At 40.6% G+C, this 14311-nt stretch overlaps 1 protein-coding gene and 1 long non-coding RNA gene across 4 annotated transcripts in view; one reads left to right on the top strand and one right to left on the bottom strand.

Moving 5' to 3' along the window:
- Positions 1–14311, bottom strand: part of LOC140212487 (cadherin-12-like) — a 309387-nt gene that overhangs the window by 260199 nt on the left and 34877 nt on the right. The gene's annotated exons all lie outside the window — the stretch shown is intronic.
- LOC140212488 (uncharacterized) overlaps positions 1–14311 on the top strand; it is a 33961-nt gene that overhangs the window by 2840 nt on the left and 16810 nt on the right. The window lies entirely within an intron of this gene.

Genomic DNA, 14311 nt, shown 5'->3' with positions numbered 1-14311 from the left:
AAACAACCTAGACTGTCCACCTTTAATGCTAAACTTCTTCCATTTCTGTCAACATCCTCATAAACTACCTTTACATCGCCTCATGTCAAATGCCGCCTGTTCTATAATGTGAGGTCCAGAACATTGTACAACACTTACACTATGGCCAGTCTAATGCTGTATACATTTCTGCATAAATTTTGTTTTTCCACTCTAAGCCTTGACTACTAAAAGCAAGTATCTCAATGACAACTTGCACCTTTGCACCCCAGTTATATGCAGCTAAATCTTAAATCTAACATCGTCTTGTCTTCGCCAGAGAGTAGTAGATCTGTGGAATGGTCTGTCACAGACTGCGGTGTAGGCCAAGTCAGTGGGTATACTTAACATGTAAGTTGATCATTTCCTGATCAGTCAGGGCATCAAAAGCTATGGCGAGGAGGCAGGTGTATGGGGTTGAGTGGGATCTGGGATCAGCCATGAAGGAGTGGTGGAACAGACTCGACGGGCTGAAGGCCTAATTCTGCTCCTAATTCTTATGGTGTTATGGTCTATTCCCCTGGAATATTTTGTCTTTCATTCTAAATCTATGACCTCTAATTCTAGCCTCACCCAATTTGAGGGGAAAAACCCTGCATGCATTCACCCTATCTACAATCTCAATTGTTTATACCTCTGTAAGATCTCCCCTCATTTTCCTACACTCCAGGGAATAAAGTCCTAAGCTGTTCAGCATTTCCCTAACTCAGATTCTCAAGTCCCGGCAATATCCTTAAAACATTTTGTTTTCTTCCTGCCCATGCGATAAACTAATGTAACGTAGACACATAACTCAGAGTTCCTCATCCATTCACCAGCCTAACTCATTACTAGTGGAGAAATGAGAAGTCACAGGTAATTGCACAGTGTGCTTTATGTTCAGGAACAATGTTTTCTCTAAGATAACAGGCTGCTTTGTACAACAGTTGTACAGAAGGAACATTTCTGGAATGTGGCATTAATTACATAGAATTACTGAAAAAAAAAATTACAGCAAGAAACAGACCATTCAATCTAACAAGTTCACAAGGCTCCTCCCACTCTATTTCATCTATCCCAATATACCTTCTTTTTAATTCCTTTGATCACCATGGCAAGGTATATATTATAATTACTTTCTAGGTAAAACAGATTGTCCTGATTAGTGATTATCTTATATTTATTGCTCCCATGTTTTTATTTGTTTGCTCATAGAATATGGATAAAATTGGCAGGCTGATGTACATTGCCCACCCCTACCCACTAAGCTCGGTGACTTGCTAAGCCTTCTCAGGCAGCTGGTAAGAATCAGCCACGTAGCTGGGCTTGGATTGACGTTTTGGCCAGACAAGAGCAAGAGAATTTCCTCCCTGAAATGCATTAGTGGACTGTATAGGCTTCTAATGACCATTAATTTCAAGGCACAGTGTTCAAAGTAAATTTATTATCAGGGTAGCATATGTCCCAAATATTACCCTGTGATTCATTTTCCTGCAGGCATTCACAGTGTTATAAAGAAGTACAATGGGATCAAAGTAAAAGAGCACACAAAGACTAACAAACAAAAAGAAACAATAAATAAACAAGTAAATAAATACATAATACTAAGGTCATGGGTCATAGAGTCCTTGAAATTGAGTCCATAAATTGTGTTCAATGATCTGTTCAGTGTTACAGTGAGTGAAGATGTCCACGTTGGTTTAGGAGCCTGATACTTGAAGAGTAATAATTGTCTCTGAACTTAGTGGTATGTGACCTAAGGTTCCAGTACCTCCTTCCTCATGGTAGCTGCAAGAAGACAGCATGGCCTGAACGGCCAGGATACAGCTGTCTCTTGGCAGTGCCCAAAGGTGGGGAGGGCTTCTCCTATAATTTACTTGGCTATATCCATTACTTTTTGTAGGCAGTTCATGAAAACAGTTTCCACCTTTTAACTAATTGACTGTATTTCAAATGTCTTGCTGCTTTGATGGGATTTGCACTTATGCTTACAAGTCCTTAGTCTGACCTTCTGCAATATGAATAATTTAACCACCCCACAATATCATTACAGTTGTACTACAAGTGATGCTAAACCCAATTGACAGGTACAGCGTACTCTAGAAATCTCATGCCACTTTTCCTCAGGGGTCAAGTTGAGCTTTGGTTTTTAATATTCTGTAACTTCAGCTTCAATAAACTGCATTGCCAAAATTCCAAAATCAAATTTGCTGTGCAGGTTGATAATGTGGTTAAGAAGGTATATGGTGTGTTAGCCTTCAATAGTCAATGAATTGAGTTCAAGAGCTGTGAGGTAATGTTGCAAATCGATAAAACTCCAGTTAGATCACATTTGGAGTATTGGTCCTCTCATTATAGGAAGGATGTGGAAGGTTGATGAATGGGACGGGGATTCAGCAGGCCATCTATGGAGAAAATGAACTCCTCCAGCATTTTGTCTGTGTTGCTCAGATTTCCAGCATCTGCAGATATTTTCTCTTGTTTGAGATTTACCAGGATGATACCTGGATTAGAAAGCATGTCTAATGAGGATAGGCTGGGTGAGGTAGGGATTTTCTCCTTGTAGAGAAGGAGGATGAGAGGTGACCTAATAGAGTTGTAAAAGATGGTAAGAGGCATGATAGCCAGAAACTTCTTTTTCACAGGGTGGAAATGCCTAATACAAGGGGGCAAAACTTTAAAGGGTTGGGACTGAAGTATAGGGGGACATCAGAGGCTAGTTTCTTTACACAAAGAGTGGTAGGTATGTGGAATGTGCTGTCAGTAGTGGTGGTAGAGGCAGATATATTAGGTACATTTAAAAGACTCTTAGATAGGCACAAGGATGAAGGAAAAATAGAGGGTCATATGGGATGAAAGGGTTAGATTGACCCTAGAGTGGATAAAGGGCTGGCACAACATTGTGGGCTGAAGGACCTGTATTGTGCTGTACTGTTCTATGTTTTAAACATGCCCGATATCATCCAGAGACATCAGCACACAATTAATGAATAAAGCCGTCATTCATAAGCAAGGACAAAGCAACAGTCATCTATATTATTCATGTACCATACATGTCTTGACTCCCAGTTTCAGTGAAAGTAACCAGTGGTTAACTAGTGGTCAACTGTGGGAGTACCCTGGTCCAAGGTACTTTTGTGGTTCGAGAAAGTGACTCACTATTGTCTTCTCAAAGGCAAACTGGGACAGAAAATAAAAGACAGTGGCACCAGCATACCAGTAATGAATAAAGAATATTCTGGGTTAGATGTGTGAAAGAAGAACAGTTTTAAGAACAGCATATATTGCATTTCACTCAGGTGTAATAACAGCTCTCTGATTTGATTTGAACATTTAGATTCAATGTACACTACAGAAATTTTGAATTATGATGAAGCACCACTTATATTAGATGTGGTTCTAAACTACTATCTATAATTTAAACACCAGAATTATTGGACTGAAGTTGAATGAGAATAAAATTGAGATAATGAGGTATGGATGATGCACATGAAAAATGTGAGTAGTGCTTGAAGACCACTCATCCATTAGAGCAGAATTTTATGCTCACATTTCTGCAAAGTATAATTGCACAGGATTGAATAAGTGACAGAAAAATTAATATGCAAGCAGCAAAAAAAACAAGAAAAGGATTTAGCTGAATAAAGGAGGCAGAGAGTCAAGGAGCACTTTCATTATGGCAAAAATAAAATTCAGTGGTAAAGCTATCCTACCAACAATTTCCAAGGATATGAAATATGGATAGCAAAATGACTCAAATGAGAAGCATACTCCTGATCAAAAAGTAAGCTACCATGGCCAATCTTAAATTTTGGCATATATCAACCAATTATAATTACAATTCCTTTAAGTCCTCAGCCAGATCCCATTTAACAAGTGAGAGCTATCCATCTGATATCAGTGAATTGTGAGCATTAAAGCAAGATTAATAGGTAATTCATTCGTTCAGTAAGAATGATGACAGAAGGGGTCAAGAAAATTTGGCAGTTCATTTCTGAAACTAAGCCTATGGCTAGGATGTGACCATGAAGAAAAATGATGTGGGAAGAATTTATGTTTGAACATGAGATTCTGCAAACACTGAGAAATCCAGATCAAAGCACACAAGATGTGGGAGGAACTCAGCAGGTCAGGCAGCATCTATGGAGAGGGATAAGCAGTCGACATCACAGGCCGAGACACATCTTGGAAAGGAAGGGAGAAGATGCAAGAATAAGGAGGGGTTCCCTTCCTCCACCATTGATACTGCCCTTGCTGTCATCACCTCCATTTCCCAGATGTCCACCCTCAACAGATCTTTCCCCTGTCTTAACAGGGATAGAGTTTCTCTTGTCCTCATTGATCACTTCATGAGCCTCTGCATCCAACATATCATTCTCTGCAACTTCTGCTATTTCATGATGGCACCCGATATCAAACACATCTTTATGTCCCACCCCCATTCACTGCTTTTTGCAAGGATCGCTACTTCTTAAATCCCTTGTCCATTTATCCCTCCTGTCACTTAACTCTACAAGCAGAAGAAATGCTACAACTGTCCACTTACTAGGATGTCCTGGTAGCCAGTCATTTTGATTCCAGTCCCCATTTCCATCTGGACATGTCCATCCATTGCCTCCACTTCTGCCATAATGAAACCATTCTCAGGTTGGTGGAGCAATGCCTCATATTCCATCCAACCTGATGGCATGAACGTTGATTTCTCTGACTTCTGTTAACTTTCTCCCCTCTGTTTCACCTCTTCTTCAATTCCACACTCTAGCCACTCAGCAACTCTTCTCCTCACCTGCCTCTCACCTTCTCCTGATGCCTTCCCTTTCTCCTATGGTCCACTCTCCTCTCCTATCAGATTCCTTCTTCTCCAGCCCTTTACCTTTTCTAGCTATCACCTCCCTGATTCTTACTTCATCCCAGCTCCCCCACCCACATGGCTTCACCTATCACCTTCTAGCTTGTACTCCTTCTCTTCTCCTCTCCTTTTTATTTTGGCATCTTCCGCCTTCCTTTCTAGTGCTAATGAAGCGTCTCAGTCTGACACATTAACTGGTTATTCCTCTACTGTGTTCCTCCAGCTTTTTGTGTGTGTGTAACTTATTTGGATGCTTCTTATGAGTAAGTGCATTAGTCCCTTCAAAAGCCACTGTTTGCCTTGTATCATGTAGTAGTGTTCTGGTTGTTGAAATAAAGTACAAAGATCCTTCTGATTAGCTTAGCTGATACCTGCCTGATACAAGTAGCCCTGTAGACATTCAACATTAAGGAATGCAGGCAAGAGTAAGACACACAACCGCTTGGTATTCCTTGCCAATCAATAGAATTTTGGCTTATCTTCTGTCTCAGACATGCTTTCCTGCCTGTTGCTATGTTCTAAAATGTTGCAAGTTTCAGTATATAAAACATAAGAATTAGAAACAGAAAGAGGCAAGGTGGCCCTGCAAACATCCTTCCTTATACATCAAGGATTAAGCTTGATCTGATATACATGTCCTCTACTTCCCTTATTGTGAACAAGATTATCAGTCTCAACCTTGAATGTGTTCCACCATTGAATAACATCAATTCTCAGGGGGGGAAAAAAAAAAACTTTATCCTCACCTCAATCCTGTTTGGCCAATAACTTAACCGAGTTCTAGACCATCCAGACTGAGGAAGCTCATTATCCATCCTGTCAGTTCTTCCCAGAATCTTTAATGTTTCAGTAATTTTTTGTATCTCATTCTTCTACATGTTGATGAATAGAGGTCTACTCTATTCTGTCTCTTCCCATTGGACAAAGACCATATACCATAAGTGAATGTAGTTAATCTTTGATACTCTCTTTCTGTAGATGTGGAGGTAATACTGTAAACTGTGCACTAGATAAAATCTCAGCAAAGCTTTATAGAACTTCAGTAAGATTCCCATGTCCACAACAGATGGGCTGAATGTGGAATTAAGTTTGATCTCATTGCTGCACAACTTAGCAACATTAAGTTGTGTTGCTTTCCTTGGGACAAACTGAGGACTGCTCGGTGGAGGATACTGAAGCTTTTTTGCTGGTGGGGCAGTAGGTCATTGCCTTGCTGCTGCTTTTGTGTGGGAGGGGGGAGCTGGGGGTGGCTTTGGGATTCTAAAATTTAACTGTCATTCATTCTTTGGGGCACTCCTCTGTTTTCATGGTTGTTTGTGAAGAAAAAGAATTTCAGGATGTATATTGTATACATTTCTCTGACATTAAATGTGTCTATTGAGTTTTAACTGAGCAGTATAACATAGTGAAAAATTCAGACAGAGAAAACCAAAGGAGGCTACAAATGAAGAGGAATGAATTGGCAGAGAGTTGAGAAGGGAGCTGAAAAACAAAAAAAAAAAAAAAATCATTCAGCAAGGGATGAGGCTCAGGAGCTCACTGCCTGAGAGGGGTGGATGAACATCTGAAGTGGTAGAACATAGAAACATAGAAGATAGGTGCAGGAGTAGGCCATTCAGCCCTTCGAGCCTGCACTGTCATTTATTATGATCATGGCTGATCATCCAACTCAGAACCCTGCCCCAGCCTTCCCCCCCCCCATACCCCCTGATCCCTGTAGCCACAAGGGCCATATCTAACTCCCTCTTAAATATTGCCAATGAACTGGCCTCGACTGTTTCCTGTGGCAGAGAATTCCACAGATTCACCACTCTCCGTCTGAAGAAGTTTTTCCTAATCTCGGTCCTAAAAGGCTTCCCCTGTATCCTCAAACTGTGACCCCTCGTTCTGGACTTCCCCAACATCGGGAACAATCTTCCTGCATCTAGCCTGTCCAATCCCTTTAGGATTTTATACGTTTCAATCAGATCCCCCCTCAATCTTCTAAATTCCAACGAGTACAAGCCCAGTTCATCCAATCTTTCTTCATATGAAAGTCCTGCCATCCCAGGAATCAATCTGGTGAACCTTCTTTATACTCCCTCTATGGCAAAGATGTCTTTCCTCTGATTAGGGGACCAAAACTGCACACAATACTCCAGGTATGGTCTCACCAAGGCCTTGTACAACTGCAGTGGTACCTCCCTGCTCGTGTACTCGAATCCTCTTGCTATAAATGCCAGCATACCATTCGCCTTTTTCACCGCCTGCTGTACCTGCATGCCCACTTTCAATGACTGGTGTATAATGACACCCAGGTCTCGTTGCACCTCCCCCTTTCCTAATCGGCCACCATTCAGATAATAATCTGTTTTCCTATTTTTGCCACCAAAGTGGATAACTTCACATTTATCCACATTAAATTGCATCTGCCATGAATTTGCCCACTCACCCAACCTATCCAAGTCACTCTGCATCCTCTTAGCATCCTCCTCACAGCTAACACTGCCACCCAGCTTTGTGTCATCCGCAAACTTGGAGATGCTGCATTTAATTCCCTCATCCAAGTCATTAATATATATTGTAAACAACTGGGGTCCCAGTACTGAGCCTTGTGGTACCCCACTAGTCACTGCCTGCCAGTCTGAAAAGGTCCCGTTTATTCCCACTCTTTGCTTCCTGTCTGCTAACCAATTCTCTATCCACATCAATACCTTACCCCCAATACCGTGTGCTTTAAGTTTGCACACTAATCTCCTGCGCGGGACCTTGTCAAAAACCTTTTGAAAATCCAAATATACCACATCCACTGGTTCTCCCCTATCCACTCTACTAGTTACATCCTCAAAAAATTCTATGAAATTCGTCAGACATGATTTTCCTTTCACAAATCCATGCTGACTTTGTCCGATGATTTCACCGCTTTCCAAATGTGCTGTTATCATGCATGACTCTCTACCAGGTACTGGGAAATGGGATAAACTTACTGTCCATTTTGGTAGCATTGACACAATGAGCTGAGGGTCCTTATTTAGTACTGTCATTGCTTATGATTTTAAAATTTCTAAACTCTACTGAAAGCACAGTCTTAAGCATCAGAATATTGACATAATACTTGTATCAGCTTTATTGTGTTGACCGACCTGCATGGTGTGAATATTAAATCAACATGGAGTCATGGTGTAATCATAGCAAGTTATGAAAAAATATGTCTCAATATAACTATGCTGTTTGAAACAGCTGGCCATAAATTTAACAATTATATTTTTTTATCAATAAATTAGTCATAGAGTTCTATATTATTGGGTGTTTTGGCTGCTTTTTAAAGAGTGTCCAGGCTTTATTAAAGACGCGTTTCCCAGCTAAATTATTATCAGGTGAAATAGGTTGTCAAGAGTAATGGGTTGAAAAATATTGCTGCTATCATCCTCTTCAAATCATATGTTTCATCTAGTACAATATTTATTACAAATTTGGTCAGGCAGATTAAAACAGGATTCACCCTTAACTGCAGCATAGAAACAATCCTTTCACAAGAACCACCATGGTTTTCTTCCGAACAATTTCCTCTGCCCTAATTTGTTACTCCCTGTTATACCGGAAATGATTTTCTGGTTGACTTTGAGATTCACTTAGCCACTTGCTTTTAATTTAGCACCCTGGCTGTGAATTTATCTTGCTATAATTGGATCTATCTTCACTATCTAACTTCATTAACTTACATTGTTGTCAGTATGTTTTAACTAGTTAACTTTCTCCGCCATTATTATTGTCATCATCACTACTCTTCAAGCCATTCTTCAATAATGATAAATTTTTAACAATTTGTATTAATTGGAATCAATTTTTTTTACAATTTGTATTAATTGGAATCAATTTTTTTTACAATTTGTATTAATTGGAATCAATCAGTTCTACACAGGATAGGGAGGTGCAAATTGCAGCAATGAGATCAAACTTCTTTCCACATTCAGCCCATCTATTGTGGAAATGGGAGCCTTATGAAGTTCTATAAGGTGTCTAATAGGCATCCATTAGTCTCATGAGACTATGGATTTGTGCCTTGGAAGGTTTCCAGGGCGCAGGCCTGGGCCAGGTTGTATGGAAGACCGGCAGTTGCCCATGCTGCAAGTCTCCCCCCTCCACGCCACCGATGTTGTCCAAGGGAAGGGCACTAGGGCTGATGCAGCTTGGCACTGGTGTCGTCACCCAGCAATGGGTGGTTAAGTGCCTTGCTCAAGGACACAACACGCTGCCTAGCTGAGGCTCGAACTAGCGACCTTCTGATCACTAGACCGATGCCTTAACCACTTGGCCACGCGCCACACACTGCTCTACATTCACTGCATAATTCTTTCTCTGGTTTGTCCCACCAAACTGAAACACATCACACTTGTCTGAACTAACTTCCATCTGCCATTTTGCAGCTGCTTTGCACAATTGGTTGAGATCACACTGCAATTTTTGATGGTCTACCTCACTGTCCACTGTCTTCCCAATCTTGGTGTCACCTTCAAATTTGCTGATCCAATTTATCACATTAGCAAAGTAAAAAGAAAAAAAAAAGTACTAATTATCATTTAAATCATTAATATGGATGATAAACAACTATGGACCCAGCCATGATCTCTGCAGTACACGATTAGTCACGGGCCTCTAATCAGAGAGACAACATCTACAACCACTCTTGGGATTCTTCCACTAAGCCAATGTTGACCCCAATTTACTACATCATCCTGAATGCCAGGTGACTTAGCCTCCTATACAGGACTTTGTTAAAGGCCCTGCAAAAGTCCATTTTTCAAAATCCACTGCTTTTCCTTCATCAAACTTTTTTATAAGCTCCTTGAAAACTCTCTAAGATTGGTTAGACATGATTTAACATGCACAAAGTCATGTTGATAGGCCTATCTATCCAAATACTGCCCCTTAGAATACCTTTCAATAATTTACCCATGACTGATATCAGGCCCACTTGCCTATAATTTCCAAGCCTCTTTCTTGAACTACTGAATAACATTAGCTATCCTCTAGCCCTCTGTCACAACACCTATGGCTAAGGAGACTTTAGGTACCTCTGCCTGTGCTATTATGATGTCTGCACTAGCCTCTTACAAGGTCCAAGGAGATATCTTGGCAGGCTCTGGGATTTATCTTCTAACAGCATTTTTCTCAGTCAGTAAAAGGCTGTGCTGGGACTCTGAAGAGATAGCGAATTTCATCAAATATCTATGTCTTCACAGAACGGCTCCTGAGATGTGCGAAGTGGTGTACATTTTCATTGTCTTTCCATGTCCTTATGTCAGAAGTAATGTGTGTGACAGTGAGTGTGATTATCCCAAGAGGAACCTAAATATGCATTCACCAATACAACTACTGATTGTGTTTATCTCTAACAAATATTTATGTTGACTAAATTCCTCTTGGTGTATCACCTCAAGACAAATGAAATATGTGGTTCACAAATGAACTTTGTTGCTCTGATATAAAAAAAATTGCACTGATTTTACTTTTTAAAATCTGCTGAGAAATCTTTAATAATTGTTTGAATGTTCAATTATTGGTTTAGTTACAAAATCATTTCATCTTAGTGCATATTCAGTGAAGGCTTTAAAAAAAGTGTAGATTCTATTCTGAGTAATCACACCCCAGCTCTCTAAAAATAGTTGATCCTGTTCATCCACAATCAATCAGTTGGCTTGTACAATATGCAGGATGGACTGAATTCTGGTGCCTTATATGTGTAGACTGTTGATTCCTGATTAATCAACCCAATACCATTGACCACAACATGCCCTTTGTCTGAGGAAGAAGAGCTGCTTGGTGCTAGCTTTTCTACAGACTCTAAAACCAAAAGGATCTTGATCAGAAATGTTCACAACTCCATACATCTGATCCCGTGACCTAAGTCCACTGTCTGTTATCCAAACCTATCTAATTCCATTTTTTTTCATCCGGTGCAACCCATTTACCATGTCCTGAAAGTGAAGCCAATTTATTTGTCTGATAACAACAGTTTCCAAGCATATGGGTGGCCTGAGGTGGACAAGCAGCACATGCAGGTTTAAACATCCTTTCCTTCGAGTAATTATCTTCATTGGTAAGTGACAAGCCATTCTCAAGTGAAATGTGCATTCCAATTAAAGTAGTAGAATTAAGTTGTTAAAAATGATGGGATTAGTGAATCAAAAGCAGTAGAAAATATGAATTTTACTAAAGAAAGAGACAGAGATTATGTATACCCAGTGGCCACTTTATTAGCTACCTTATATACCTAATAAACTGAGAACTGAGTGTATGCTTGTGGACTTCTGTTGCTGTAGCCTATCAACTGTGTGTTCAGAAATGCTCTTCTACACATCACTGTTGTAATGAATGGTTATCTGAGTTACTGTTGCCTTCCTGTCAGCTTCAACCAGTCCGGCCATTCTCTTCTGACCTCTCTCATCAACAAGGTATTTTTGACCATAGAACTGCTGCTCACTGGATTTTTTTTGCTTGTTTTTGTACTGTTCTCTGTAAACTTGAGACTGTTGTGTTCGAAAATCCCAGGCGATTAGCAGTTTCTGAGATACACAAATCGCCCTGTCTGGCATCAACAATCATGTCTTCGTCAAAGTCACTAAGATTGCATTTCTTCCCCATTCTGATGTTTGGTGTCAATAACAAATGAACCCCTTGAATATGTCTGCATGCTTTTATACATTCATTGAGTTGCGGCCACATGATTGGCTGATTAGTTATTTGTATACAAGCCGGTGTAACGGTATACCAAATAAGATGGCCATTGAGTGTATATCAAAATAAATGCACTCTACATTGAAAATACTTGTTTAAGTAATAAAAACACTAAAAACTGGCAAGTGTTCTGATTCATATATAAGTTGAAAAGAGAGAAAGGTAGAAATATTTTTATAAGGTTGTGTTTACATTCATCCTCACCAGGTGTATGTGTAACACCAGAGCATCTGGGAGCTGCAAATGTTTTCCTCAATTTTGTCACAGGATTTGAACCTTTCTCACAATGCCAGCATTTGTTGTTTTTCCTGAGTGTCTTTGAACCATGGAGGCTGCTTGGATGTGATGTGTCAAACACATCGGTGGATCTGTGGTCACGCAATGATAAGGGTAGCAGACATCCTTCCCTGTAAATTAATTATGTTTTTTTTTTAAACAATTCAGTACCTTCACATGGTTACCTGAGACTAACATTTAAAAAAAAACAGAATCAAAGTTAAATTCCCCAACTGCTAAGGTCAATTTAAACTTGCATCTCTGGATCAATAGCTCAGAATTCTAGTTTCTAATCTGGTAATTTAACAAATATGTTTCCATTTCCCTTGGGTAATTCATCAAATGAGAAATAGAAATAAACCAGAAAACTACAGGTCAGCAGTTGTCAATGGGAAGTTATTGGAAGTTACTAGTTTCAGGGCCAAGTGAGCTTTTGTTTGGAAGGGGAGCCAATACAGATTTGTAGAAAGCAAATTGTCTCAGACTAACTTGACTGAGTTCTTTGATGAAATGACGTGGGGGTTGGAATGAGAATAGTGCTGCAGATGTAGTCGGTGATGTTCAATTAGTTACTACATTAGAAACATCTTCAGAAAATTGCTTGAAGATAGGCTGACACAGAAACAGGAAGGATGGTGGGTGAAGATTTCTCTGACTGGTATACCTCATAGCCCAGTTTGGATCCATAACCTTATTTGATTCTTATGTCTTTACATGAAACAACAAGTTGTTGAGTATATATTACCTGGAAATCAGTTGTGGTGAAGATATCTGTTAACAACCTAATCTGCTGCCAAGTCTACATACGCCCAGATCATATCCTCCAATGTCTTCCAGTCCAAACTTTTTCTAAATGTTACAATTGACCTCTCATCCACCACTTCAGTTGGAAGCTTGCTCCACACTCGCATCATCCTCTGAGTGAAGGATTCCTCTCAAGTTATCCTCAAAGGTGAAATAGATATTTCATAAATAAGTACACCTATGAACTCTAGTTTAAATCTCACACAACCTGAAGGAAAAAAGCCTGCATGCATTCACTATATCTATATTCATCAAAATTGTGTATATCTTTTTAAGATCTCACCTCATCCTGCTGAACTCCAAGGAATAAAGTCCTGAGCTACTCAACCTTTCCTTGTAACTCAGGTCCTCAATTCCAATAATATCCTCCTTGTAGGCAGGGCACTCATTAGTCTCACAGCCTGAGGAAAGAAGCTGTTACCCAGTCTGGCAGTCCTCGTCCTGATGCTTCTGTACCTCCTCCCTGACCATAGTAGGTCAAAAAATGGTGGGACGGGAGGTAAGAATTCTCAATATTGCTGTGGGCCACTCATCTGCAACAGTCCCGGTAAATGTCACAAATAAGGGAGGAAAGATATCCTGATGATCTTCTTGGCCATTTTTTGCTGTGCTCTGTAAGTCTTGTGGTCTGATGCCTTTCAGCTTCTGTACCACACAATGATGCAGCCAGACAGAACACTCTCAATGGAGGGAGGAGAAGATGGCGGCGCGACGCAGCTTGTAGCGGCCACTCCGGTGGTGATGTCTATTATTTGTCAAGTAGGGTGCTGTGCACAATCCTGATTTGATGGAGACGAACGTGAGAGCACGGAGGAACATCTGGTGAAACTTCTGAAATTCCTGCTTTGCTGCTGCTACTGTGTAGTCCAGAATCCCCGGAGGGGAAGGCCCCGAGTCCTCGGCTTTGCTTGTTGCTCGGCGGCCGGGGCGGAGTCAAAGCGCTTGGCAGAGGATGGTGCTCAGAGAGGCTGTGTCAGAGGGGCTGGTCGGAGGCTCAATGTTTTCGGACGGACTCAGAGTCCGCTGCGGTCGGGTGCTTCCAATGGTGCTGCATTGGCGAATTGGCGGTGCTTGGAGGTTCATGGCAGGGAGAGTTTCTCCCTTCTGCCGTCTGTGTGAGATGATGAGGCTATCGGGACTTCGAGACTTTTTTTTTTTTAAACCATGCCCATGGTCTGCTCTTTATCAAATTACGGTATTGCTTTGCACTGTTGTAACTATATGTTATAATTATATGGTTTTGTCAGTTTTAGTCTTGGTTTGTCCTGTGTTTCTTGTGATATCATTCTGGAGGAACATTGTATCATTTTTTAATGCATGCATTTCTAAATGACAATAAACGAGGGCTGAGTGTCCTCATAATCTAACCTAATCTAATCCTGTAGAAAGTTGTGGGAATGGGGGCAGGGAGACCTGCATGCCGCAATCTCCTCAAAATGTAGACACTTCTGTGTCTTTACTAATGAGAAGGTGCTGTGGGTCCAGGTTAGATTGTCTGCTGCACAGCAAGCAGATTGGTACACACCAAGGAACTTCGTGCTCTTCACTCTCTCCATGACAGAGCCATTGATATTCAATGGAGCATGGTTGACCCGTGTTTTCCTGAAGTCCACAATTATCACTTTTGTCTTCTCCATGTTGATATTCAGGTTGTTGTTTTGGACCATT

Source organism: Mobula birostris, chromosome 19, assembly GCF_030028105.1.
Source record: "Mobula birostris isolate sMobBir1 chromosome 19, sMobBir1.hap1, whole genome shotgun sequence".
Classification (NCBI taxonomy): domain Eukaryota; kingdom Metazoa; phylum Chordata; class Chondrichthyes; order Myliobatiformes; family Myliobatidae; genus Mobula; species Mobula birostris.
This window is presented reverse-complemented; position numbering and strand designations above follow the sequence as displayed.